The sequence below is a fragment of the Ixodes scapularis genome, unplaced genomic scaffold (genome assembly GCF_016920785.2).
Source record: "Ixodes scapularis isolate PalLabHiFi unplaced genomic scaffold, ASM1692078v2 PGA_scaffold9__187_contigs__length_104089568, whole genome shotgun sequence".
Classification (NCBI taxonomy): Eukaryota; Metazoa; Arthropoda; class Arachnida; order Ixodida; family Ixodidae; genus Ixodes; species Ixodes scapularis.
The window spans coordinates 73,610,035-73,637,358 of NW_024609884.1; the positions used below are offsets into that span (position 1 = coordinate 73,610,035).

General features: G+C 46.5%; 1 protein-coding gene and 1 non-coding gene across 2 annotated transcripts in view; both read left to right on the forward strand.

The window, feature by feature from the left end:
* The first annotated feature begins 1,310 nt into the window (after positions 1-1,310).
* The window catches only part of LOC8053393 (complexin), a 1,077,036-nt gene continuing 1,051,022 nt past the window's right edge, over positions 1,311-27,324 (forward strand). The window contains exon 1 of the mRNA XM_042287376.1: positions 1,311-1,501. The gene's annotated coding sequence lies outside the window, so the exon portion shown is untranslated. The remainder of the gene's footprint in view (positions 1,502-27,324) is intronic.
* Trnac-aca lies at positions 19,464-19,545 on the forward strand. Its single transcript has one exon. It is a non-coding gene; the product is annotated as a tRNA-Cys (tRNA).

A 27,324-nucleotide genomic window follows, 5' to 3' on the forward strand; every position in this document is an offset into this window, starting at 1 on the left:
TAAAATACGCGTAAAATAAAATAAAAAAAATCGAATTAATTGTTTTTAACAGTTTACCTACCTTCGTGTTTCAGAATTTCTTTATGAAGGTCATAGTTTCAATATTTTGTTGGGTCGTGACGCGTGCTTTACATGGTACCATTTATAACGTAGTACTCTAAATATTTTAATTGAAAAACGATTAATTGATAGAAACTACATTCAAAATGCCTTTGAGTTGTCGCTTCTTGTAAAAGGAGGCACAAAGTATCGAGGGATTATAGTGGTACAATGGTACAACCCAAATGCCGAGGGTGATACTAATAGTGACACTTTCATCAGAACTTGATCGTGTCACCCGCATGCCTCACCTGCATTGCCTATAGAGTGTCGAAAGATGAGGTGTGCGATATCTGCAGTGCTCCCGGTAACACATTACTGCTCCTTTAGTTTGCCCGCTTCTGCTGCAATGTATGCTAGTTAAGGTACGGCGCATTGCGGCGTTTTAGTGCCGTTACTAAACAAAGTTGATATGCGATTCTTTTTTTTTTTTTTTTTTGTATAAGGGGTTAGTCATGTTTAAAAATGAATTGACACTTCTCGGGGGGCATTAAAAAATGCCTTGCCAGCGAGACTCAGATCGAAAACAACAGCTCGGTCTCCAGTTGTCAGATTCGGGGTGTTTTAGCAGTATGAGTGACGAAGAGAAGAGCATCTGAAGCAACTTGTGGGGGTTTGAATAAAAGGGATAGTCACAGTAGTCGAGCACTTTACAAATGAGTGTTTCTGCAGAGGAGTGCAGCACTAAAGGCCGGTTCTCACATGCAGACAAGCGGGGATGTAGCGCTGCTCACGTGTCGTCAGCTACCTATCGTCTGCCACGAGCAAGTTTTGACGGTGCGATACAAAGCTGATGAACACTCCCGTCAGCACGCGCTTTGCGCGAGGTCAGGACCATGCGAGGTCAGCGCTGTGCTTGCAGCGCTCCACTTTGTATGTGAACAGACCCTAACAGTGTGGCGGATTGGGACAGCGCTCGCACTCGATCAGTCGGGTAACGTGAGCACTTCTCGGGGAGCGCGTGGGGCGCGCAGCAGCCGGAGTGGGCGAATCGCGGTGCCCGCCAGCCTGCCCCGATTCACGTGCAGCTCAGTTTCGATGGCGCGGTCACGGGCGAGGAGTAACGGCGCGTGACGGCAGCTCGCTTCCGGGTGGTTAGCGGCGGTTAGGCCTAAGGCGGTGCCTCGAGTGCGAGCGGAGCGCGTTTGGTCGTAACGAGGTCCGCGTGTTTCTGGTTCCGAGCCCTCGCGCCAGGGGGCCGGGTCGAGCTCGCTGCTTGGCGCCGATCGATCCCGGCGAGCAGGCACGGTCCCCTCCGCCGCACCCCACTCGCCCTCGGGAAACAACTCCTCCCCCGCAACTCCGTGGGACACGCAAGCTGCGAGGCAGGCTGGTGCACGATGGCCCCACGATAACGCCGGGCCCCCTTCCCTTGTCAGCAGCCCCACCAGTGGCCCCACAGGTGAGCGGACCCGGCCCAGTGGGCCAGACACCGGGCAGGCCGATCGTGGCGCCCCGTGCTCGGTAGGCACGCGCCGCACGCCGAGGGCCTGGGGACGGCCTGGGGGAAGGATAGGGAGCACTCGGCGCCAGGGTTGTGCTCTTGGTCCTCGGCTGCTTTTGGAGTGCGCCCGCGGGCCCCCGTGGTCAGGCGATCCCGAGGCGAGTCCGGCTGTGCAGTCGCACACTCGCGCTCGCTTCGGCAGGCGGCTGTGCGGAGGGGTGCCCGCTCTCTCCATGTGTCCGGCAGTGTCCCCGCCGAGCTCCCCTCGCTGTTGTCGAGCTCCTTGGATCTTCCCGCGCTTCGCCACGTCGACGTCCGACTAACTTTTGCCCCAACTCGCATTTCCATAGTGGCCGCATTGCCGTCGACGTGAATGCCTGCCGGCGCCGACTGCCCTCGTGACAACAATTTCAACGGACCGAGCACGCGTGGCGACGCTTCGTTGAAGTCGCATATCGCTACGCGGCATTGTTATCGTCATTTCCCGTTCCCCGGCAGCGCGCGGTTGCCTTCCGGCGAGTGCGCGCTCATCAGCCATCCAGGAAGCGTGTACGGGCAGCGCACGTGCAATCAGCCACAAATTGGCTCGGACGGCGCGCACCGCGCACCCCGTGTTTTCCTCGGCCGCGTGCTCCAAAGCCTGCCGGCACACCGAAGTGCGGTCGCTGCAGCGCGGGCAGCGCGGACGATGGGTGCTGCCCGCTCTGCTGGGCGAGGTTCTCCGCCGAAATGAAGCCGTCCATTAGTGCCAGCAGCTGCGTTGCCTCCCAAAGGCGTGTCTCGCTCGCCGGCCTTGCGAGGTGCGGCTGCACTCTGGTCGCGAATACCGATCGGTCCTGGGGAGTGTAGCCCTCGCTGGCTGCTGGAGGCTGCCGATTGCTGCTGCTTTGAGCGACGAACTCTCTTGTCCGTCCCCGGGCCCCCTTTCATCCGCGGATACATTTGCCGGGAATGGCCGTGAATGAGAAGGTGCGTCGCGGCCGCGGCCGGCTTCGATTTTTGTATCTCTCGAGAGACGAGTCAGGCCCGACATACAAGCAACTAAAGCGAGAACAACGTCGATGAATCGTTCCCGAAGGTGACGCGGTGCAGCGAGCCCCACCACGGTGTCCTTTGGAGCTTTTAAGGAACCACAGAGAAGCGCGAGTTATGACAACTCGTAAGGTATTGCGTGGTCTTTGTGGTCGTTTTTAAATAGACTCGCACTGCTTACATGTCAATGTACAACGCACAAAAAGTGGAATGCACAAAAGAAACACAGTTGAACACGTAACGCATGGCTCGCCGCTTTGGCGACACGCGCAGGCTCTTGAGGGAGAGATTCATTCGCAGTTTTGAAACATTTGAACACCTAATACCCGTGCCACAGGGGCAACTCGAAGGCCATTTCCTACGAATGACATTTGAACGATCGGCCAATCAGCGCGCGACACTCCGAGCGTGGGGCAGTTCCACGGGCGACAGATCGCGAGCCGATTCGTTGATCACACGAATGTCATTCGTTGTAAATGGCATTCGAGTTGCCGGTGTGGCACGGGTATTACAGGCGGTTCCAATTCACTCATTTAAATCGCTTTGAATTTCGGACTCCAGTCAAATGATTCCACAGCGCGGAACACTGAACATAACGTGCGTACTGATAAAGAAAGAGCCATAACTTGTAACTTGTGAACTGGCGTCAGCTACATGAAGCAAATTTCAACGTAAGTCCCCACTGCTGATGACAAGAACTGAACGAGATTAACTCAGGAACAAAACAGCATTCAATCGCGAACGAGCTCAATCAGCATTTCGCCATGTTCGTGTGTAAGAACTTCCCCGATTTATACAAATTTGGCGTCCCGAAGATTGCGCTGATACTAGGGACCTCCAGAGGGAAATTAAACAATTGCCATTTTTTTCGGAGCGGTTTAAGGTTCGCTATTTCTGTCCCAGCGTTGTCAGAATCAATCTCCCTTCGACGCAGCGGAGGTGGCGTGCTTGCGTAATTTGTCAGTCAACCTTCATGCGTCTATACCCTCGCATTATTTCCCTCCCAGTTTGTCGGATGTTGAAACAGCAGATAGACGAAGGCAGAGTATGGTGTATATTGGCTACGTTTTCACCGCCGCAACGGGCACGATTGAGACCTTGAAAGCAACGAACAATCGCGGAAGACCATTCTGGGAGTGTTTTTGTCTTGAACATGGAACGTGTTTACGGACTGCATTTCACGCGAAAAAGCGCACCGCTCGATTGTGATAAAAAGCGTTGCGCACACAGGCCAAGGCAACATAAGGCGCACGGTCCGCGATGGACGTGCACAGTCCATCGCGGACGATGGACGAGCATCCAAAGAGAAGGCAGTTTTAGTCATAATTAATGGGCTCATTTATTACGTGTGATAGATGTACAGAGCAAGGGGTAAAATGGAAGAGGTAAAGTACCACATTTGTCGTTCGTAAACTACAACATGGAGGATCGATTCTGTTCACTGCAGCTCGGTAGCACGGGAAGAGAAATTGCTCGCGCTACAGGGACATTATGGGCTCAAATACTGCACTAGCGAGCATTCGTTTATCACTACTGCGTGATGTAGGCGAAAGCACCCAGATCAGGAATCGTGCCGCACTAACCAAATCGGGTCTCTACAGTGTAAAGACATCGGGCGCCATTATCAGACAGACTAAATTACTGGTGCAACAAATCTGGCTTCCGAAGTATGCCTTTGATGGTGTGCACTAAATAAGGTGTAAACATGAGTACGTCGTATGTATATATATATATATATATATATATATATATATATATATATATATATATATGTACGTACGAGGTACTCATGTCCACATATTATTTAGTATCCTACTCTTATCCTACAGGCGAGCTCGCCTGTTTGACAGCCACGCGAGCCCGTACCAACACTTAAAATGGCAGCTGTTAAAATGACGCGATTTCGCACATATGGGGGGGGGGGGGGGGGGGGGGGCTAGTTATCTGCTGCCAACGTTTTCTGTGCTGCGTTTTTTTCTGTTTTTTTTTGTTTTTTTTTTGAGCCTTGATTTATGCTATACTTTACGGCAAGGCATAAATAGTAATTATAACCACTGACACTGCGGAACAACGTCATGTGCAAGTAGTATATCCCTTTCCACCGTAAATGCGAGTCAAGCCGAAACCAGACGCGAAAGTTGCATGCCTTGAAAATTCCCTTTCCTCGTGCTATCGTGTAGCGTAACATGCTCACACTTGTACCTCCGCCTTTTTTCTTTTTTTGGTTTGGGGGGGGGGGGGGGGGGGGGGGAGGGGGAGGGGGAGGATTTGAACTGTCCCACAAGACATGCAAACACAGGCGCTCAAACTAAAAGCGCAAGGCCACGTTGCAATCACTGACTGTGTTTGCCGAGGATAACATACGCACGGAAAAACGACAAACGCCGTGACGTTGCGCTTTTGGTGCTTGTTGGCTTGCCTAGGCCGGAATAACGTCCCATGTCTCTTGATACAATCTTTCACAAGTAACGACAACCAACGATAACCGTCACGCATGACGAAGCTCATTCCACTGGAACAAATGGACTGTAGGGTTGTGCGAACAGTGGTTCGAATCGAATAGCGCAACGTCATCCCTAGTTTCTGTACTGTTGGAAAAACCGGCCGTCTTGGCTTTCCCTTGTATAGGCAACCTGCAATGCTGTTTGGTTTGGCGCTATCTAGGGTCTGAAGCAAAAAAACATTGGGTATGCCTGGGAGTGGCGGCTGCATTGTTCAAACGTGAGCTTTTACTCTGGTGACGCTGCTTACCGCCGAATTCAGAAACCTCACTCAAACTACACTCAAACTGAAGGGCCCCTCCACTTCCTCGATGAAGGCGCGATGGCCGGCGATGGCCAATCGCGACGGCGGATCCGTCCTCGCGATTGGCCAGCGCCGGCCATCGCGCCTTCCTCGAGGAAGTGGAGGGGCCCTTCAGTTTGAGTGTAGTTTGAGTGAGGTTTCTGAATCCGGCGGTTAGCCTATAGTGTCTGAAGCAAGAAATACTGGGTATCACAGGAAGCCGTGATGGCGTAACGTGCCAGTATGGCGAAAGCTACGGCCCTGCCAGACCAATCGGAACATGACTATGTATCACCGGAGCGCGCTTTCACTGCTAATAATTATCAGGCCTTTCGCTGCGTTATGCTTCAATATGTGTGCGTTGCGCTCGTATAAGTCAAGTATTTCGAAGCCGTCGGCACGCAGTCTGGGGCTTATAGTTCACCCTCTGCCAAGTTACAACCAGACAGGGTATAACCGTGGGCTCTCACTCTGCTGGCGCCTCCTGTGCCAAAGCTATGAATGACGCAGCGCTATTCGATTCGAACCAACCACTTTTCGCACAACCCTAAAATGGAGTCCGAGTCCTTCCGTTCATTCTGCTGTTGTACGACGACATTCGCTTCCTAAAAGCTGCACCGTCAGGCAGTCGGCGCATGAAATAATGGCGTTACTTTTAAGGAGCACAAAGTGCCCCTCTTACAAAACAACTTTCGGTCAGATAGTGCTTGTGGCGCTTTGGCGGTGGAAAAAGGTGGTCCGGCCAATACATCTGCAGGAACAACAATCATAAATAAACAATCAAAACGTACTTATTGATGTATGATTCAACAGTTGGAGCTCCGTCCAAAGCACCATTGTAGCGACGCGCTCGTGCCAGCACCGTGTGATGTAATATTATAATTTGTTTTTGTTGTCAATGGGGAGCGTCAACAAGGATTGTGCTTGTCGGGGTAAAAACCGAGGTTTGTGGATAAGAAGCGAAGATAAAGCGCCCCATATGGCTCGATTTACCACCCACTCGCTTCGTCGACGTTCACCAAGATGACTAAAAGTCTTGTTGGTATTGCCTCTATGATGTAATTATGGAAGTGCGGCAATTCCATCATTCCATCATAGACGATACCAACGAGACGTTTCTGCTGCTTTTTGTTTTCTTCCGGAAGAGAGAAAAAGGGGGGGGGGGGGGGGCAATTGAGCGCGAGACTACGGGGATTTAATGCTCCTAAAAAAAGTGCGTGGACCTTTACAGATTCTATTACAACAGTCACAAATGGTCTAAGAAATAACGTATTTGCAGTTTACTGTTTTTTTCTTCGTTGACGAAAAAAAAAAAATCGGGGTTTCAGTTTACGCTGTGGAGGTGGTTGGGCAGCGAAGCTGTTGTATCACCTGCAACGGTTACCCACTGCACTATAGACCCTTTTTATGGCAAACGCCACCAGGTGGTGCTCCAGTCTTTGACGTCCAAGAAAACTGTTTATAAAAAGAACGAACAAAGGCCATCTTAAAGGGGTACGGAAACGATATTTCAGCGCTCATTTTTTAGTTTTAATGTGTTGCATGTTGCAGCATCACCTCAAAGATACCAGTCTTTCGTTGAAAGGCACAAGAAAACAAATTTTACGGATAATTAAACGATCTTTCAATGTGCACCAGGGGAATGCATGTGGAGCCTATATGGGGTTAATCTAGCAACGTTGGGAACTTGCTACGTAGTCATGACGTTGCAAGTTTCATTGGAGCAGCGCCGCTCTTTGGAATTCCACATTTTCCTTCATACTTTCCTCAACCCACAAATCGCGCATTGAACCAAACCCTCGTTTGTGTACCCGGACACAGCCATTCCCCGCTAAAAGAATAGCCGTCGCTCAAAATTTGGATAAAAGTTGCTTTTCCCACCCCGTTCACCCCTAAGCTGACAGCGCTGTGGAAGCTACGTGCTCCTTGGGCCAGCCACACTCTAGTCACCCCACGGCCACGGGTACTTCGAATGACTCGGTTGTAACGCGTTGACGCTATTGACACCGCCACAGCGCTGACAACGCCACCAACGGCAAAGCTCATATCCACACCAGCCTTGCTACGTCTGGAATGCGGGGTATCTTCTTTTTTTTTTTTCTGTTTTTGTTTGCGTCGGTTATCCCATGACGCATCGCGCTCTCTGTTGGCTTCTCGTTGAGCTCTTTCGAGTGCACCGTTTGGAACGAAAAATGTAGCCTGTCGTTCAAAATACAAATGGGCGACTATCATTTACGGTTATTATATTTTTTCCGTCGAGCTTGACACATTTCTGAACGAAATTTGAATATTTTAATTTTTGTACATGAAACGTTTAACCACCAATTCTTCAGGTGAGCGCGAAAATAAGGAAAGAGTGCGAGATCTGTTAACATTCGAATATTCTTGTAAACCAACTTGCCTCCTCCAAGACGCAATATTTTACAGCCGAAGGCCCTCGTTAAATCTCCAACTTTGTTGTCCCTGTAGCACTTAGGCTTTCTAGCAATGGTGACCTAAGCAAGCTGTACAGGCTTGCAAAGATGGAGCGACCGGAAGTCACTTGGGACGCAAGCGGCAGTTCATGTTTGTAAACAGCAGAAGTGTCTATACCCAATGATTGACGAAAAGAAAGGTAAATGCACGTTTTTAGAAATGAAAGACTTCCTACGCTGCCGTTACCGCGGCAGCTTATGCAACCTCGATTTTTACTGCGAAACGCATGCGGGGAGCGCTACGTGCTTCGCATTGTTAGCGGGGCTAGTGACGTCACTGTACAGTTCGTACTCTGCCATTGCCGCGGCAGCCTATATGCAAGCGCAGTATTTTTAATTAGGGAGAAACGCATGCGGGGAGCGCTACGTGCTTCGCACTTGGCACGCGCCTTATCATCTATCATGGGGTTTTGACACTTGTTCTGTGGTTTTCTTATTGAAACAAGTTTTAAAACCACATTATAAATGATAAGACGCGCGTGAACGCTGATAAGGCGCGCGCGATGGTTTTCTTTCGACTATTCTGTCGACTACTGTTCTGTCGACGGGCACAGAAAAAAACAAAAGAAAAGAAAAAAACGACCAACGAGTCAAATACAGCTATGCTGTAAAATTGTTTACATTTGAAGCAAAACTCCACAGCAACTCCCGTCGAACGTCTATCGATCGTCTTAACCCTGACCTTATATTAGGTTCGAAATGCAAACCTCGGACAGAAACATCAGCGCGGTGTCGGCGTATTGATCTCGGTACTGTCCCTAGGACATTTCATTCTAGGGACATATAGGCTGTTTCACGAAAGGAGGGCAGCCCCAAGTCTTCCTGCAAAAACTGCGCAACTAAAGAAAAAAAAAAAAGATTGATGTTTTATTGTCTATTCCCAAGGGGGTCTATTTAGGGGACGTGCGTAGCGCTTGGAAAATTTGAGCGATTCATTGTTTTTGTCTTAAGTACCTTTTTCATTCGTAAAATAAAGGTAAAGTTTCACTTCTACGAGGGCACTTGGCGCAAACGGAAACCTCCAGAAAATAAAACACCAATATCGAACGCACCACCGCGGTTTAGATGTCCTATTTTTTTTTTCCCGAAATGCGCAGCCATTTTAGAACGCGATTACGACGCTTTGTGTTTCCTTAAGACGCGATCACATTGCTACTAATGGATAATACAAACGACAGGCTGTAGAAGACACTGTCCGAGGCATTCCTGGCACGATGGTCCTGTCACGTTGAGCGTACAAAAGCTGTCTGCAGAAATGTTCGAAGTGCACATACGTGTGAAGCAAGCAGGCTTCGAAAATGCGTGAGGCGCGTCTCCGCAGATCGTTTCTTCATCGTGTCTGCCGCGAACGCCTTTGGTACGATGCATGCATAGTCCCAGCGCTCAAAGAGCGCCACGTATCTTTTCGGAGAGCGTGCGCCAAATGATTGGGGCCCTAGTCGAATAGCGATTGGACTACGTCCACCGCAAAGCTGATGGGTCGGTGGACGCTGCTGCATGCTTGGACCGGCCCGGGGTACTAATCAACCGTTCGCTTTTGCGCCACATGATCGTGCCTTTTCCCGCAAACTCGCGCGTACACTCTAAGAAAAGCCCCTGTGTCGAATTTCCCGCACAACACTCGGAGAGCCAATCACCGGAACTTACAGAGGCACCTCAGCGAATGACGATGCGGAAGCATAGGTTTAGTAAAAAAAACAACAAAAAAAACGTAGCCTCAATTGTGACATTAAGCAATGCAAAACGACATGCTTGCATTGCTTAATGTCACAATTCAGGCTGCGTTTTTTGGTCTAAACATACGTTTCGGCATCGTCATTCGCTGAGCTGCCTCCGTAAGTTCTGGTGATTGGCTTTCCGAGTGTTGTGCGGGAAAGTAGACGCACGGGCTTTTTTTAGAGTGTAAGGAGCGGGCTCGGCTGTTCAATGACAGGCGATTGATTGGTACACCTTCCTCCGCCTTGTCAGCTTACACACGTGACATCACCTGAGAGGGGGGGGGGGGGGGGGGAAGGGGGGATTTGGATTTCTCTCTTTTTTTTTTTTGCTATCTTGGGTCTTGGGCTACTTCATTTCTACATTGATTATCACGACGGTAAATTTAGTTTCCGCAAATCCAACAATTGGTGTGGTCTATTTTCATGAGGGTCTATAAATCGCTGATTGGAATGTGCCGGCACATATGAAACGAATATTTAAAGCTTTTATTACCCAATTTGCAGTTATGCTCGCAGACAGCCAGTACAAGAAAAAAAATGAAACTTAAAAAAAATCGGTCATGCAGATTTATTTGATTTAAATAATATTTGATTTAAATTATATTTTTTTGGCTTAAATCAGATTAATTTGATTTAAATCACTGTAACTAGAAAAATGTGATTCTTTATCACTAGGTGTATTTTTGTACATGGCAGATTGATTAATAATTCCGTTCAACCACTGACACCAATGCGAAGAAAGAATTAATGTAAATGTAAAGTACAGTCTAATTAACAAATGTTTATTGATGTAAACCCTGCCATAGTAGAAAAATATAGTTTTTTTTTTCTTACTTGGGAAAAAAACTTTAGTTCCTTTTTGCATGGTCTGATTTGATTGCATATTTCCCTTAGATTTGTTTCTTCCTTTCTTTTTTTTTTTTTTTCCATATCACATAAAGTAACTGACAAGCAAAGTTGAAGGAAGCTCGATTAACACTCCCTTTGTCGAGAAGAGCACCGTTTTTCACTGATTTCCAGCCTGCTGTAAATATTTCTCGCTTTATAATTGTTTCATTTAAATATAAAACGTAGTCATAAAAACGTCGGATAATAGGCAAATAATAAATTTAAAAATATAGTTGGGGGAATATTTGGGCGGGAAAGGTTTGATCTGACTCTTCATTGAAAACCAGTGAGATCAATCTAAACCACAATTTAAATTATAATTTCAATCATCTTGATTTTTATTCTCCATCCTGCGGACAAAGGGAGATAAATAATAATTGTATGACAACGCATTCGACGACGTTGCAAGAGGGTAGAGGGGTGGGGGGTCTGCTCTTCATCTGGTCCGGACCTTACAGTGGGAGCTTGTGACATTGACATGGAACCTAGGAGTACATATACATGGTGTTTGACTTTAGTTCGAACAGATTTAGGGTCAGAAATTTGTGAAATGCTGCTTGTGCAGGTGACGGTTTACGGCCAGGACATTGCCTCCTGTATACTGATAATGCCTGCCCAATCTTCGGTTGCCAGCAATCACCAGAAGGGTCCGCCGCTATCCCATATAAGACAAAACGTGAACGACGTGAACGGCGTGGTTAAGCCTCTCTTGTGCGTTCTTGCATTCTTGGTGGTGTAGCTAAGACATAACATTATTATAAAAATACCCGTTTATGTTGAAACAGAGAGCTGTCAAGTTTCAATGCTATATGTACCTGTGGAGACCAGAAGTAAGGTTTCACACCTAAATGTATTTCCAAGTATTTAAAAGCGGAAGGAGACTGTAGTTCGCATCGCCCGATGCCGCCGCCGAGCTGGCGTCTCGTGAAAGCTCCGCCGCGCGTGTCCCGAGCTCAGCGCTCGAACTTACCGACCTCTTCGTCGTCTCTGTGGCACAACTGCCACATACCCAATGCGCTTCGCTGCAGTACACAAGCTGTTCCTGCTGATGGCTTGTATGACAGTTATTTGTAATTTGACAGAATTACAGCTGTTAAAGCAACACTTTGCACGATCCCCTTTACCTCACGGTTTCACGGCTGAATGAATCCCATCCAACGTGCTAGCGTAGCTAAGCACCTACATTCTCGCGTTTTCCGCATTGAGCACTGGGACCCCGAGCACACAGAGTACACCCGGTCCAGATCTTCATACTCGAAGTGACAAATTCAATCCATCGCCAGATGAGCTCGCAGTCAAGAAGTGTCGTTCCCAACGTTCGTGGTCGTTCTAAAAGAAAGCTAAGCTGTATAAAATAGAACTTAAATTATTTATTTACTACATATTTGTACTTTAAAATATGTAATAAATGTAAAAAAATCAAAAATTTCTTTTTTGGTACCGAGACGATTTTTGAAAACGCGCTCCTCTTGCACCTGACGTCACTTCCGGTTAGACTCGAAATCGAAACCAACATTGTCGTCTGCTATCAGTTCCTGGGCGCAATGTTGGAGGAATTCGGCGTCTTATTGCGACAGCAGTAGTGCCGTAGAGTAACGAAATGCTGTATGGCAAAATGTTGTATGAGGGAGATGGGGAAGAGGAGGCTCCAGCAAAAGGGAAGATTTCGGGAGGGTGGGGGGCAGGCCCCATGCCACCGGCCCCCCCCCCCCCCCCCCCGCCTGGCTACGTGCCGGCCTCGGCCCAATAATGCGCAAAGCGTCACTACGTTCGTACTAAGAAAAATGAAATGCAAGGCCCCCTCCCCCCCGTCCCTCCATCCCTCCCTAGAGAAAGAAAAACTGTGCCCTACAACATTGTCTTGTGACGCTTGCGTTCTATTATGTTCGTAATTTCTTTACTGGTTTCAGGTGTTGCTTTATGGCGCGGTAAACGTTGATCGTCATTTTCTTCTCTGCCATTTGTGTCTGGACAGCTTGAGCACTTTCAAATGATGTAGTTTAAGCGATCAAGCAGGTTTCTAGCGTTATTTATGTCTGTTTGATATGGAAGCTAAATGCGTTGCAAAGTCCCCGATTTCATTTTGACTGGCAGTTTGGTTTCACTTGCAGGCGAAAACATTGCGAACAAAGCTGTGCATATTAGCTCTGCTGTCTCTGCTTCACGTGTGGGGTGTTCTTTTTTTCTTTTTTTTTTTCATTTTGTAGATGAAGTTGGGTTGAGACTATCTTCCAGTCGGTTTCGTGCGCTATCAAACTGTGCTCAAAGCCAGTCTGTTGTGTAGGAGTCGCCCTAGTTTTAATTTTAAAATACAAGTATTTTAAAACCGCGACCAAAGAATAAAGAGGCAGATACGTTTTCCCATAAAACAGTACCAGTGACAACAACAAAACAGTACAGATTGGAACATAAATGTGTAATGTTGTCGTGGTAGTCTAATTTACCTTTCAAAAATCGCTTGAAACATAATGCTTACTTTACGCATCAGTTTATAAATGTAAGCATAGTGGGAAGATGGGACATGTTTCTTATATGTTGCTAAGTTTTCGGGCGAACCTCAACCCGGGTATTTTTTTTATATAATTCACTTAAATTATATAATATAACCGACCCTTGAGGGATATTCGCACAGAGGAAAGCAGATGAATAGTAATAATAATAATAATAATAGTACCTTTATTTTTCCAACAAAAACAATGTTGAAAAGGTGACTTGGGAAAAAAGCTGTAAAAACAGCTTGACGAGCCCCAAACCACCTACACCAGCAGTCGCGATGCAGGCACTAAAGATTTATACAAAATTGAAACATGACATGTGTACTACATGTTTGAACAACTTTACAAAGAAAGAACTGACGCTAAACAAGATAAGTAGCATATTGATACAGTTTACACATTAACATAAATAAATAAAATAAAAATATTAAATAAATATACGACTACAGTACGACAAACCAGTCTTTTAAGCCTTTTTTTTTTTTTTTGTCATAGGTTAGACCAGAAATGGTTACGCAATTAGTGCATATGTGTGGTGAACGACTTAACGCCCAGAGGAGCCTTCTGGGTGCGCGAAATCTTTCGCCACCGAGATACCGACGGCTATCCGGCGAACCTTGTTCCCAGGCTGAGGGACCAAGACATAGAGCTCTTTCGAAGGTGATTATTTTTTAACTGCGTGTCTTTAAAACAAGGGTCACGCATATCGAATAGAAAGCGACGAGGTCGTACCCAATCAATTAGTCGCTCAGAGTTTATGATTCTGGATCGTCTGCCCGACCCTTTGCTTGGAGCGCGGCTCTCTTACTTCCTCTTCTTTCAATGCCAAAGGAAAAACAACAACAATGAAATCGCCGTGCACGCGCTGTTCAGCAGCAAACACGGCACAAGGAGCGTGAGAGTGCTTATACTCTGCGCTGCTGAAGCGCTAACCAAGTGCCTACTGAGGCGCTTCTGAAGTGCTAACTGAGCGCCTACTGGAGCGCTTCTGAAGCGCTAACCGAGCGCTACGTCACGCGCAAGTCAGTGCCACATGAGCGTTGCGTCCAGAGCTCATGAAGCGCTAAATGAGAGCTCCGCTGAATGTGTGAACCGGCCTTTATAGTTATAGTCCGTGAGAGGTCAAAAACAAAGTGGAAGCCCCTCCCACCTCTTTCCAATTTAGCAGAGCGAACGCTGGAGAGTAAATGACCTCCTCTGCTACGTTCGCACTGCTAAATAGAAAGAGGTTCGTTCTTGACCTGTCACCGTCTAAGCCTCTAGGCCTTTGAAAATGCAAGACGCTGGTAATCATTTCGTCATTCTCTTCTGCAGGGTTGCCAAAGTACCGGTTTTACCGCTAAATCTAGCTGTTTTCAGCGTCGTCTAATGGGAGAAACCGCCGTTTTGCGGGTGGCAGGATTTTTAGCTGTTGGCAAGTTATGGAGTTCTTTCTGGAGGCCTCAAGGCCCGTTGGCACACTTGCGTTTGACTACGACTTTTTACTCCTCTTATAACGGCTTACGACAGGCTGCACTGCTGCGCAGCGGTCGTAAACTGTCACGAGAGGCTCAAAAACCGGTTGTAGCACAGTCCGCCGTTGTCAAACGCAAGTGTGTGAACCAGCGTCAAGATGTTCTTGACTTTCCATCATCCATGTATCAATCCTAAATTGCTAAGTTTCATGGTAAGTTCAGGTTATGGCGCTCCAGGGTTGAGACCTTCGCCTACTCTCAGCAAAATTGTAAGTGAGAGTAACGCACGCAACACAATGGAGATAGTACGATGGCAAGTATTGATACACGTTTGAACTCATTTGTATGTGTCTGTATGAAGTAGTTTTACAAGTCTTCCACATGAAATGTGCGTGCACAGGACTAATAATAAAAAAAGGGGGCTATAGGATTTTAAACTTAGGGACTGGCTACTGGAGATTCAATGGGACGTCAGACGATCGAGTCGGCTGCACCTCTTTGTTCAGTTTTGGGCTGCCATTTGATGCAATTGCTAACCGAGACATGGTCTATTGATGAAACAAATGTATTTTGTCTCCCACCCTTACTACATTTTATTTAAATTTCCCTAGTAGCCACGGTGGCGGGGCATGCATTCGAGTTAAAAGAAAAAAATTAATAGTGAAATACTATCAGATTTTTCTGCAAGTACGAATGATTGTGAACTCTTGTCAATTAACCCTACACTGTACGACTTTTTATTTTTACATGAAATTATTTAGAATGGCTTTCTACTATAAAGCATGATTCTAAAAATGATGAAAAAGTTTAATAAAATTTTCAACTCAAAAACGAAGAATTACTTCGTGTATTCCATCTGACACACGATGCATTCGTGCCTCATCGGTTGTGAATGCGGCGAAAGCACTTCTTGCTTTGGTTCAAGCACAGCGCAACAACGAATTTCTCGCAGTTTTCAAGCATTAAGAATGCAAAGCCTGGAAGTTCAGCTTCCTCCAAGAAGGTGTGACGATGTCAGCGAGTCGTGAATCTTAGCGCCCGGAAGCCAAATGGCTCCAATTTGAGGAGTAATTTTTAAGACACGTGGCACAAAACATATATCGGATGTGATACGAAAGCTGCTTTTTACAGGAGTGTATCATGAGATACAGAATAGAATGCATTGTATAGGTTAAAATACAAAATACGTTATATTCGCCGTCTGCGACCGCCTTCCAAGTGGCATCACAACTACATTCTTGGATTGTTTAGAAATATTTTTTTTTACTTTATCACAAAAAAAAAAGTTTTGATTTAATCTGCGGGAATGACGTGAATATTATTATGATGAAAATGATTCAGCAAGGACCAAACTAAGTATTTTACGTTGCACAATTTGCCCAAAGTAATCAGCCTGCCAACAAGAATGAATGAGCATTCTTCACTTTAACTTATCTGTTTTAACAATTATAAGCTCGGACCAAGTAAAGGCAGAAGTGCTTGTGATCTAAGCGACCATCTACCAATATTTATTTGTGCGTTTAAAATAAAAGTTGGGGCTCCAATTCACGCTGTGTAGATGGTTGAACAGTAAAGGTGTGGTACCACCTGCAACGATTGCTTACTGCACTGTAGACCCTTTTTATGGCAAACGCCACCAGGTGGTGCTCCAGTCTTTGACGAGCCCGAGAACTCCCGGTTTATAAAAAGAATGAACAAAGGCCCCCTTAACACCGCTGCTTGAAATGTGCATAAAACGTTTAACCACCAATTCTCCAGGTGAACGCCAAAAGAATGAAGGATTGTGAGATATGTTAAAATGTCTCGAGTATTCTTAGTAACCAACTTGCCTTCTCCAAGAAGGAATATTGTACAGCCGAAGGCCCTCGTTAAATCTCCAGATTTCTTGTCCGTGTAGCATTTATGCTTTCTAGCACTGGTGACATAAGCAAGCTCGACAGGCTTGCAAAGACAGCACGACCCGAAGTCGCTTGGGACGCAAACGGCAGTTCATGTTTGTAAACAGTCAGCCCAATGATTGACTAAATAAAAGTAAATGCACTGTACCAAAACTTTTATATATGAAAGGATAGTGACGTCACTCCCCACGTCGCAAGCTGCGTCACCGCGGCAGATTGCGCAATAGTAATCTTTACCAAGAAACGTACGAGGTGAGCGCTACGTGCTTCGCATTGTTATCAGGAGCGCCTTATCATCCTTTATCTGGTTCGGATGCTTCTTTTGTGCTTGGTCTGTGATGAAACGAATGCTGTGCTGTATGTTGTATGCCTGATAGACACTTTTCGCTTCAATCGCTAAAGTTTTTTTTTTTTTTTTTTTTTTTTTTTTTCCGTGAGGACGACGACACGAAAATAATCCAGAATTTAGACCTGTGAGTCATATACAGCTTCGCTGCAAAATAGTGTGCCCTTCACACTCAATCCAAAAAATCACAGAAACATATCTCTCAATCTTTCGGGATAAAATTGCACAAACAACTTGGGAAAATGTACTTTACTCTAATGACGCAAATGATGCCTATAATGAATTTCTGTGCACTGCCATTGTTGTTTGTTGTCAGACTACGAATTTATACCAGATGTGTGTTTATTTCAACACCGGAATTTCGGAGAGCCTGAGTAGTTCAACAGAAAAAGGAAGCCGTGCCGGCGCACGTGAACTGCCGCGCTTCTTCTTTCTTTTGTAGTGACCCACTACAGAATCTTAAAACCCATATATGCAACCAAGACCGTGTATGCAATTATAGTTTTCCTTGTGTGCGTAATATAAAAAGCAGGAAAGTTCGTAAGCCATGGGTTAACTCCGAGCATCTCGCAAGTTTAGATAAAGAGAATAAGCTCTACAGCCAAATCATTAAAACTAAAGCCTAGAAAATATTGTCAGGAATAAACAGGCGAGGAAACAAAGAATAGGCAGTTTTAGTATAGCGTTGCTGGATCTTACGTACGCAATACACAATAGTATAGCGTACGCTAAAAATGACCTGCTCGGACCGAATTTAGTTGTGCGTTACGTTTTCGAGTGAACACCGCGCATGATCTTGGTTAAATTTGCTAGAGCCGTAGAATTCCGCGTGCTTATAGCGCAACCATGCTCCTGAAAAGAAATATTGAAAAAGAAAAAGTGTCCGATCATTTTATTTCAGATTAAACCAAGCCACCGTCAAGCGCGCTTTTCTGCGGGGTACAGGGGTACAGAGGCTACGAGTACGAGTGCGTAGCCAAATTCGATCACGGAGCCTCCGTCAGTCGTCCCGTGGAAACGGCACCTTTTATCAATGCTATCGCGGAATGAAATTCATGACCCTGATGTCCAGTGCATAACGAGAACTTCGGCGATTCCTTATAGAGTCGTTCGTCCGTCGGCGATGAACTGTGGAAATAGGCTTAGCGTTGAGCAGATCTCAGCGTCGACGCACACTGCGAGCGGCGAACATTTTCACTGTGCACTCCTTCAGCTGCAGGGCGATCTGATTCGACCGCGGTAGGTCCCAGAAAGAATCGCCGAGCTGAACGCCACGGAATTTCACGTAACACAGAACTTCGAAAACACCACGTCACCCTTGCTGCGCCAGTCGAGGCAACCGCCATCTTGAAACTGGCGCTCTCGTTGGGTCCGATATCTCTGGAGAGCGTCCCGCAAGGCCCGCTAGCCAGCAGCGCAAAATCCCCAACGTTGCGTGCGTACGCAATACGCTAGCCCTTCTATTGCGTTCTGCGCATGCGCACTCACGACCCGCAATCTCCATGCGTACGCAAAGCTATAGCGTACGGTCCACTAAAACTGTCTAATAACTGGGGAAACTGAAACGTTAATGAAGGCGAACTTGCGCCCAAAAATAAAAAGGAAACAAAAGATAACAGCAGAGCGTCGCGGTCGACGAGAGAGCAGAGTCGAACTCTGGGGCGAAACTGACCCTGGCTCGCTACGTGAAGCCCCTTATGTACTACACGAGTGAGCTTTTGGAATAGTCGGCGTAGAATGTTCGACGCGTAGAACATTCGGACCTCAAACAAGCAACAGGGTTCTCGAATTCACCAGAAAACTAAATCGCAGGAATAACAAAAGACGCGTCGCTCCCAGGAATCGAACCCTGGCTTTTCGCGTGGGAGGCAGGCGCGATAACCGTCAGGCCACGCGCGCGATGCCTCCTTGGTCTGCTGCGCGCGCGGCAATATTCAGTGAGTTTAAAGCGTGTCGCAATCGTCTAGATAAAGAACTAAAGACTAGGGGGACGCTTAAGCTTCGCCTTTAAGAGTGGAACGCGACAGCGTTATCGGGCCCCGTTCGCATCGCCTTCTCATTCGCTTCTCAGTGAGCTTCTCAGTGAGGGAGTGCGGTGGGCCATCAGTAGCGTGTCGGACTCGCAACTGAAGGGTCATGGGTCCGAATCCCGTTTAAGATTCTTCAAATTTTATGTAATTTGAGACGTGGGGAGACCTTTAATTTGCGTCAGTGTCATGTTTTCAATCACTTTCATTCCACGCGTGACGTCACGTTTCACGTGAGCATTGTGGATTGTTTGAAATTCCCGCACGTGGTCATGTGGCTGTGACGTCACGACTCTGTCGACCAAGATTTGCGCGTCACGCCACCGACGCCGGCTTTTCTTCCATGCCATGGAAGGCAGATATTCTGCAACAGGAGCTCTATTATTAAATTCATTATCGCGTTCAAAAAGCGAGACGTATCACTTTGTAAACCAGTTCATTTCTGCGGCAGGGTGTTCTGAACTAATATGGAAAAGGTTAAATGCCGTCTAAAAGCGTAATGTCTCCCCCGACAAAGTAAACAAGATCAGCACAAAAAAAAAAAAATGACCGCATCTCCACGTGGTGGATGATGTTGATTGGGGCGAAGCTCTGGTGGTGCTGATGATACTGGTTTTTTGAGCATTTGACCGCAGCGCCCTCTCGTTTATAAACGTTGAGCCAATGCATGCAAAGTTTAACGCGATTATATACGCATTTGACCACAGCGCCCTCTCCTGTATACACGTTGAGCGGCTACATGCAACGTTTCATGCATGACATCCCCAGCTCTTTAGTTACCACCACATCTCAGAGCCTCGTACCGCAGTCGTGGCCGAGTGGTTAAGGCGATAGACTACAAATCCATTGGGGTCTCCCCGCACAGGTTCGAATCCTGCTGACTGCGCAAACATTTTTTTTTTTCTTTTTCTTTGAAGAAGACAGATGGGATGGCTATCGATCTGAGCACGGACGCCGGACGAGGCTAGACCCTAAGGAGCTTCGCCCCTAATAATGGCGAATTATCTGGGAAAAAAACTCGTAGATGCTTTCAATAAATATTTCATAAATATTGTCGATAAAAATGGGGCGAATAATAATCTCGCGAAGATTCCATTCAATCTAAATTCTATTCTTCTTGACCTAGTAAATGATAATGAAGTTATTGCTACAATTATAAATCTAAGCAACAGCGTGGCTAAGGACATTGATGGTTGTGAGACAAAACAAATTAAGCACGCTGCAGGGCTTCTTGCCCCTTACATAACGCATATATTTAACTTTGCCTTAATCAGGCAGCGTTTACTTGTAAAATGCAGGTTGCATATATAGTTTTACATAAAAAGGACGATAAAAATTACATGGCCCGTATTGATAATTTTACTTTTTTCAAGTGGACTGGAAAGGAATATTTTAAACCGGTTTAGTGAATTGGAGCAGAAACATAACCTCCTAACTGAATCCCAATTTGGTTCCTTAAAGGGCTTGGCACATAATCAGTTTTACGAGCGCGGAAGGAACTTATCCTCACTACACTTGAAGAACGAACATTGGATCTGGGTATCTTCTTTGATTTAACTAAAACATTCGATCATGCAATTCTTATACGGCTGGTTCAAAAACTTCAACGCTATGGTTTCCGTAGGAAGGCTGCATCCTTGATCGCGTCTTATCTACACAATCGTTTCCAAACAGTCCGTTTCGATGATAATTTCTCCGATCCACTTCCTGTTTCTTGGGGCGTGTCGCAGGGCAGTATCTGGGGCCCCTTTCTTTTCGATATGTATATAAATACTATGTTTCAGTTGGATGAAACGTTAAATTGATTATTTACGCCGACGATACCAGTCTATTATAACGAGAAAATATATCTAATGAAATAGACGATGAAGCAAACTTAACATTATAATAAATTAGACGAGTGGACATGTCAAAACCGCTTAAAAATACATACAAAAGAGCAGTCTTATTTCGTAGCAAAAACGAGAATCTTGTACTAAATTAACCAATATTGCTAAATTCGACTCCTATTGCACTTGTATCCAGTTTCAAGATACGAGTTGTTTTTCAAGAAACTTTGTCGTGGGATGCACATATTGATTCTCTAGCCGCAAAACTGTCCCAAATAGTTTGACTTGTCTATCGTAATTGATATATACTGCCAAAAAATAGGATTTTAAGTTATAGCAGTTTGTTTTCATCCAGTATTAACTACTGCCGTTTGGTCTTGGCCTCCACAAGAAAATCTACATTAAATTTATGTTTTATAAAGACGGTTTTTAGGAGTTGTAGCAAATGTTCCTTCTTACTTTCACGTACTTGAATTGTTCGTAATATATAATGTATTTCAAGCCCAAAAATGTACGACATTGTAAGAAATTTAAACAAGAGGTCAAATCGTTGTTTTAAAAAGAACTGGCTAACATGCAAAGTAATACTATGCCTACACAACGCGCCGTAGGAAGCTTTGGAAAGTTAGCAGTCATAGAACAATCTACGAGCCAAATGCGCCCAGAGCGCGTACACGATTGATTCTTTCCTAATCCCCCCTATTTCCTAACAACGCTAAGGGCCTGTACTACTCATTACACCAGTCAAAACTGCTTCTTAACATAAGGGAACGGTTAGAAGAGAACTTAGTTAGATTTCAGTCAGCGTCAGACATTGACGTAGGAAATTTCGTTGAGTTGTCAAAGAGGTACTCGAGCTCGACCACGGTCGGGTATGAGGGATGCGAGTACGTACAAAAAGAGGGTGTTTATATCGGCTCGGCGATTGCTCCGGTTTTGTCCGAAATTTGTCTGAGAGCTCTCGATCGAGAGGTTGGGAAGTTTTTAAGTGGGGTGCAGAGGAGAACCGCGACTGTCAAAACGTTTGTTGATGATACTTTGATTTGCACTTTCGATGCATTTTAGGAAGTAAAAATTGTAAAGTGTATAAAAGACTCAATGCCTTAGTTAAACTTTTCAATGGAAAAGCCAAGCAATGGAAGCCTACAGTTTCTGGATCTTAGATTATTTCAAGAATGTGGCCTGTGCTGAAATTACGGGAAGGCCCAGCCGAAACCAGTGTTGCCTTTTGCAAACTGCCACGCAAAAACAGTAAAAAGAGGAGTCGTAATGTCGGTGTTGCACAACGCCTGGAGAAAGTCATGTGCACATCGTTTACAATCAGCTCTGATGAGCCAGAAGTTACTATTAAAGATGGCAGGTTACCCATCAGGACTAGTAGCAAAAGTTTGTTTGAGGCTTACAGATCGGATCAGTGGTAAGGAACAAAAGAAGAAACATCTGGAGAATTTCCTAGTGGTACCTTTTTTCATGCGGTTTCTCATAATTTGAATGCGGTGGCACATCGTTTCGGTGTTTCGGTAGTTTTTAGATCGGATTTTAAAAGGGCCCTGCATTCCTATTTAAGCGTCTACCTTTTTTTTGCGGTTTTCACGTCTCTTGTGGTTCGGGCAACCCAGCGAGCACGGAGAGAGTAACTACATATCAGTGCGTCATATTAATGCGAACGCATCATGGAGTGAGCCGACGTCATCAGCCTTGAAACCAAGCAAAGCGGCACTTTAATGAAACCACGCGCAAAGCTAGCCAACAGCACCTTTTACACTTCGGTCCCATTGGCTGGCGCGCGTCGACGAGGCTCCCGATGACCACTGCGCGTCAGTTTACGTGGTGTCAAACTGACTGTGTTATCACTATCACCGCGTTTGCTCGCCTCTTATCGGTTGTACGGCGCAGGGCAATATATACGGCGCATGGAATAAACCAAGGGGTTCGTTCTGCTGGGATCTACGTTGCTGTCTGTTCCTTCCTCGCGCCACAAGGCACACGAGAGTTTGAACGATCGCTCACCCGATGGCGCTGCGCGTCCGCGGGGCAGCGGCTCTATCATTCCACGCCCAAGGTGAGCGCGTTGTACGAAGAGCAGCGTGCATGCTTTCGCTTCAACAACTCATATGAAGTGCTTAGATGTACTTCGAGCCTTTTTTTGAACCGGACGACGCGGAAACCTCCTCCTCCTACGGGGGCGCCCCGTGGTGACGAAATCGTGACGTTATTGTTCCCGACGTCAACCGAGGAGAGAGAGCTGCCCCGTTCCTGGGCAGCTCTCTCTCCTCCGCCTCACCTCCTAAAGCACGTGAAATAATGGTTTCACGAATTTAGACATTTTACATACACTTAAGAACTGATAAGAACAATGTCGCAATAATATTTGTTCACTTACAGCGGCTCCCAGTAATCACCCACATTTTTATGGTTTCGGTTTAGTTCAGTCTCTTATATGATCGGGTATATTTTTAGGATATTACAGTAACGAGATCTCACCGCCTGAAGTTTGGCCGCCAAACATGTCGTTGCTGGTCCCATACAGTGCAAAAGGTGCACTCGTCGGTGAACACGACCATCTTCCAATGATCCAGTGTCCATGTGGAATGCTCCTTAGCAAACTCAAGGCGCAGTTGCTTGTGCCTATATGTCAAAAATGGTTTCAGGCGTGCCACGCGCGAACGAAGTCCAGCTTGTCGGAGTCTTCTTCTAATGGTTTTTTCGCTCACCCGAAGTCCGAGCTCCTGCTGTATCTCCTTAATTGTAATTGTGGGTTTGTCAACCACCGCTGCAATTATCCAGTGATCCTCATCCGGAGTTGTAGATGATGGTCGACGTGCGTGCGGTGCATCGTGAATACGGCCTTCGTCGCGGAAAGCGCGGACTATCCGAGTGACCGTTTTTACATCGCATCCAACTCTCGTAGCAATGTCTTGCCTGCTTTGTCCTATTTCAGCAAGCGCGATTATTTTATGTCTTGTCTCCTGCGGAATACGTGACATAGCACTGCAACTTTGTGGCACCCGGAATAATGCTTTCGCCTTTTATACCCCACACGTCTAAAATTGGCTTTTCACACGGAACGTGAATCATAAGCGACCAATAGGGTTGCACCTTTTATTTAGGCTCTTTGTGAATCATCTCGGTGATCAGAGCCATCCGTGCTTATCTGTGTCCATGACAGCAAAATAGCATCACGATATTCAGATGCACAAAGGTGTGTAAAAGCTAGCCGAAGTGACATGGTTTTTTGTTTTTATAACAAAAAATAAAAAAAAAAACAAATGTTTGTTCATAGAGGGAACAAGTTGCATGATCTAAGAAAATTAAATGAAAAGAATTAATGCTGTAGGCACGATAATATTTTTATGCACATCGTGGTTACCAAATTATTTTATATTAATCCCAATTATTACCGCTCCCCCCTTCTTCCGAATCAATCCGATCATGACCGTCACGTGCCGCTGTTGCGAGACATTCTCTACACGATGACTTTGCAGATGGCTTCCTGTTCGGCCACTCCCTCCCGCTTGCCGAGGGATCATTGTTGTCTCATGCCCGATATAATATCAAACATACGGTTCTTACATTTGTATGCATTGACCGAAAACTGCTGGTTTATCTACGCCTAAAGACAGCTCCAGTTTATCAGCAGCTTTAACATCATCTCCGAACACTTGGGGCCAACACCCGAAGGCGGCAATTCTAATCGGCCGTGCTTTTGTGATTAACACTTATAAAGGCTGGAATCCCGATAAAAGTTATACGTCCACCCCTTTGATACCGGAATGGTTTGGTCCCAATAGCCCGGCTCCCAAAACGCGGCACCGCTCGACGCGCCGCGTGCGGGATTTTCGCTGCTCCGGTCGGTGCTCGGTCGGGGGAGCTCATATGGCCGGCGACTGTACATGAAGTCGGTCAGCTGCTCTAGACGAGGGTGTAGTAGTCTGTACAATTTTCGCACAGTGCATATTACAGCCTAAAGTGCTTCCTCGGGGGCTTGTGCACATATCCAGCTGATTTTTCGTTTCTGTCCGTGACCGTCTTTGCATGGTTAATCAGAAGTATTCTGAAGAGCCGTTGGCAAAAAAACAACTTACGAGGCTCAAACACCAGCGGAAAGCTGCTCGAAGGGACTTTCCGAGTGGGGTGAAGTAGGGTGAGGTGGTTGCGCCCCTGACGGCGAGCACGTGAACTACATACGGAGAAAAAAATGCCATTGACCCCCGGGCAATTGCAAAGGCCGTAAGAAGAAAAAGAGAGCGCGCCCTTCGAGTCCGGCCGTGGTTCAGTGCAACAAGGTTCGGTGCAAATTAAAAAAAAAAAAAAAAAAAAAGTCGTTGCAGGTTTTTTTAAGTAAGTAAGTTGACGCCTTTTACGAGGGTTAATGTGGGATGTGTATAGAAACACAGAGCAGAAGAGGTGGATTGTGAGGGCGAGGTCGTTTACAGCATTCCGCCCGAGTGCGGAGGGGCGTAGGTGGGTCAAACAAAGCGGTGTATTACTGACCGCATTGCTGAACACAAGAAAGCAGTAGCAAACAACTTGCAGAATTCGGAGATTGTAAGACACGTAGGTAAATGTGACGATTGCAAGCCGCTGTGGAATAAAACAACGATGTTAGCGAGGGAGAGAGCTATGCAGCTAAAAGAATCCTTATCGAAACTATTAAAAGAAACAGCACAACTAACTGTATTAGTAACCCGTCAACATTTATAAACTAGGCAACATAGAGATTTCTAAGCCTTTGAGTGTGTGCTTTGTTTTTGCCCGCCATGGTTTCCTGTTTTTTTTTTTTTTTTTGTTTTTGGAAGTTCGTGTTTGTTCGCAGCTGTTTTAAGGTCATTCAAAAGATTTATCATGCCGCCTCTGGAGGTCACATGCTTAGTCGAGTTTCACCGAAGTTCTCAAAGTTAAGTGATGGGCTTAGTTTGATTCAGCAATCTTTGGAGTGGTTGTTACTTCCCACCTGTGGTCGGCGTCAAGGTTGTGGGTTGGGGGAGGTGATTCAGTGTAAGTCTGTGGTTGGCTTATTGATCGCGCTTACGAACTGCGGAGGGACTTGGGGAAAGGGTGGGGTGAGAGAGTGTTTGACAGTGTAGCGTCATGCGCCTGAGGAATAGAGGTATAATGGTTCAGCTGAGTTTGAGACCCGTGTCTGTGTTGTGCTTTCTTCTCCTTTCTTTGTCCTACGTCTCGGGTTTTACAATGTTGAATGTTCACCGGCTCGCTTGCATCTTCTCTGTAATTTCCAACAACCTCGCCAACATTTTCGTCAAGGGTCGAGATTAGAGCCCATTGTCTTTATGTCGAAATTACCGACCTCCTCGCGCACGTGGTCACAAAACTCATGTAGCACAGCTCCAAATATAGAGGAACTCATGTTTACAAGCAAACCGGAGCGCCCCTAGCGGACGCCACCGGCGCCGCGCATGCGCGATGCTGTGTGGGCAAGAAGCTCGCCGTCGCCCATAAACAAACCGTTGGAATGCGATATTGTCGTGGTCCGTGTCACTCCCCGTGCTCTTTTTCGCGTTGGAATTGTTGATTCTACATCTTCCTGGCAATGTCTGTCAGCTTCAGTGGCCTCGGCGAAATCAACGAGGGTTGTTATACCGCAAAACTTGTTACACCGCGTGATGAATGTGACATGCGGCGATTCATTTCGTGTGGACGCCGTCGAATGGACGCTAAAGCTGATGATGAGATTCTGCTCGCTATTTTCAGTCATGACGTCGCTCGGGCTACAAAAGCGTGAACCGTAGCTGAGATGGGCGACGTCGATACTGAAATTGCTAGCAGAATCGGACCAAATGAATTAGGCATAGCAAGTCGGTGATGACCACTGGTAACAATTATCAACATCTCCTTGTATATACTGTTTACGCAGAGCCAACTTACCCCAACAAACCTTCAAGCGTACCAGTCTTTTGAGGCCTGCATTACTTCTTATGGCAATTGCCGGGTCAACCTTTGGTCTATGGCCCGCTGTCGTCTGAACGAGCAAACGACAACAAGCAGAAATGTTAAAAAGAGCAGACGAGAGTTCGAACGATCAGGTGGTCGTTTGAACTTGAAGACGCACTGAACGCAGTCCGCAGGTGGTTCGTACAACTTGGCGGTTCCACGTTCACGTTGGAACAAACAAATAAATCTGACGACCACAAGTATCCGTGAATTAAACCCAAAGTGCTTCCCATACAAGCAATCGTGGTCCAACGGCGTCCGGTTTTCTTTTTTTACGGCCCCTATCCACGTTCTCGGACGAACCGAGCAGGCAAAAAACGCATAAAAATTGACCTTCAAACTCTTCTTGACTCTTTTGGTACAGCCCCAGTCGGCAGGATTTTGTCGTGTTTCTTCCAAAGCAACAGAGGAATGCACGTCCCACAAGGTGACTTCCGCCCACATCCCCAGACCGGAAGTGCGCCGGACGCTCCACAACCGTGCCGTGACGTAACAGAGTTGAGTTCGTGTATACACTAAACTACGCTCCTTGGCATAATAGCACATGAAGGTCCCCGCGTTCGTCAGCAGCGCGCGCGACACCGTGCTGCCCTATTTGTGTATATTCTTAAGCTACTACACCCGGTTTTTGCGATTCGCTCTCTGGCCTCGAATGTGCCGTGCGTATGCGCGGCGCGGCGCCTCCGTTTACGCAGGACGCCCGCATGAGCACGACGTCCGCATACGCAGGCGCCGAGCGTATGCAGACGTCGTCCTCGACGTCCCCCGAGAAGTCGTCCTTGAAGTCGTCCAAGAGATCGTCCTAGACGTCGTTCTTGAGGTCGTCCTTGAGATCGCCCTAGTGGTGGCCCTCGAAGTTGTTCTAGACATCGGCTTTGACGTCA